Source organism: Pseudochaenichthys georgianus, unplaced genomic scaffold, assembly GCF_902827115.2.
Source record: "Pseudochaenichthys georgianus unplaced genomic scaffold, fPseGeo1.2 scaffold_335_arrow_ctg1, whole genome shotgun sequence".
Taxonomy (NCBI): Eukaryota; Metazoa; Chordata; class Actinopteri; order Perciformes; family Channichthyidae; genus Pseudochaenichthys; species Pseudochaenichthys georgianus.
The window spans coordinates 64,809-66,303 of record NW_027262959.1 but is presented as its reverse complement, the minus strand read 5'-3'; positions in this window follow the sequence as shown (position 1 = coordinate 66,303).

The window sequence follows — 1,495 nt, the reverse complement described above, 5'->3', positions numbered from 1 at the left end:
AACATTAGCCTCCTTTAGCTTAGCGGTGGTGACGTGAAGTCATGTGACCGTGCTGTAGTTCCTTCATAGCCCAACATTAGCCTCCTTTAGCTTAGCGGTGGTGACCTGAAGTCATGTGACCGTGCTGTAGTTCCTTTATAGCCCAACATTAGCCTCCTTTAGCTTAGCGGTGGTGACCTGAAGTCATGTGACCGTGCTGTAGTTCCTTTATAGCCCAACATTAGCCTCCTTTAGCTTAGCGGTGGTGACGTGAAGTCATGTGACCGTGCTGTAGTTCCTTTATAGCCCAACATTAGCCACCTTTAGCTTAGCGGTGGTGATGTGAAGTCATGTGACCATGCTGTAGTTCCTTTATAGCCCAACATTAGCCTCCTTTAGCTTAGCGGTGTTGACGTGAAGTCTTGTGACCGTGCTGTAGTTCCTCTATAGCCCAATATTAGCCACCTTTAGCTTAGCGGTGGTGATGTGAAGTCATGTGACCATGCTGTAGTTCCTTTATAGCCCAACATTAGCCTCCTTTAGCTTAGCGGTGTTGACGTGAAGTCTTGTGACCGTGCTGTAGTTCCTCTATAGCCCAACATTAGCCACCTTTAGCTTAGCGGTGTTGATGTGAAGTCATGTGACCGTGCTGTAGCTCCTCTATAGCCCAACATTAGCTTTTTACTTCAGAAATCATAGTGGTGTTAATATGTGGAGATTATCCTGCTGAACTAAAAGTGTAAGTATCATAAACGTTTGTTTGATTATTTTCTGACATAATTCAAAATGAGGAATCCCATTGGTCCAGGGAGATGCTGCCTTCAGGGACAAACACAGACACACCACGTCCCTGCTTCACTCCATGCAGTCTTCATATAAACAGGAATATTAGTGATGTATTCATTTAGAAACAGCTTAGTAGGAATACTGCCTTTATTGGCCAGAAACAGGAGTATGTATTTTATGTAAAAGTAGTCAGTAACTATAAGAAATGAATAGGTTTGGGGCACTTCCTGTCCTCCAATATAATTTAATTCACCTCAGTCTGTTATTTTCCTGTTTCACAATAAAAGAGAAGTAAAAAGATCCGCTCCTGATGGACGTTCGAACCAAGCCCCCAATAAGTGCTCCGGACTCTGAGGGAAATATTCCTAGTGGCCAAACGGCGGCACTACAATGTCTTTATCAGTGCGTGACGTCACTGGGCCAGAAAGACTTTCTATCTTGACTAACATTGGGAAAGAAACTAAATAAACTACCCAGTGTGAACTATTTATAGCCCTTATTAGAATCATTCGGTCCTTAAAGTTGTAAAATGCACTAAAAGCCCAATCTAGATTTATTTTCTTATTCATTCTAGTGAGCCGAGAGTGGGCGCTCGGGGGCGGAGCTTAATGACCGAGCCCCGCCTCCAACGCTGTATCCAGTTGTTGTTAAACGTCCATGGTTAGAAGCAGGAGTTGGGGTCAGAGGTCGTGGCTCTGGACGGACGGACCCTGGAGTCGCTTCCTGCTCT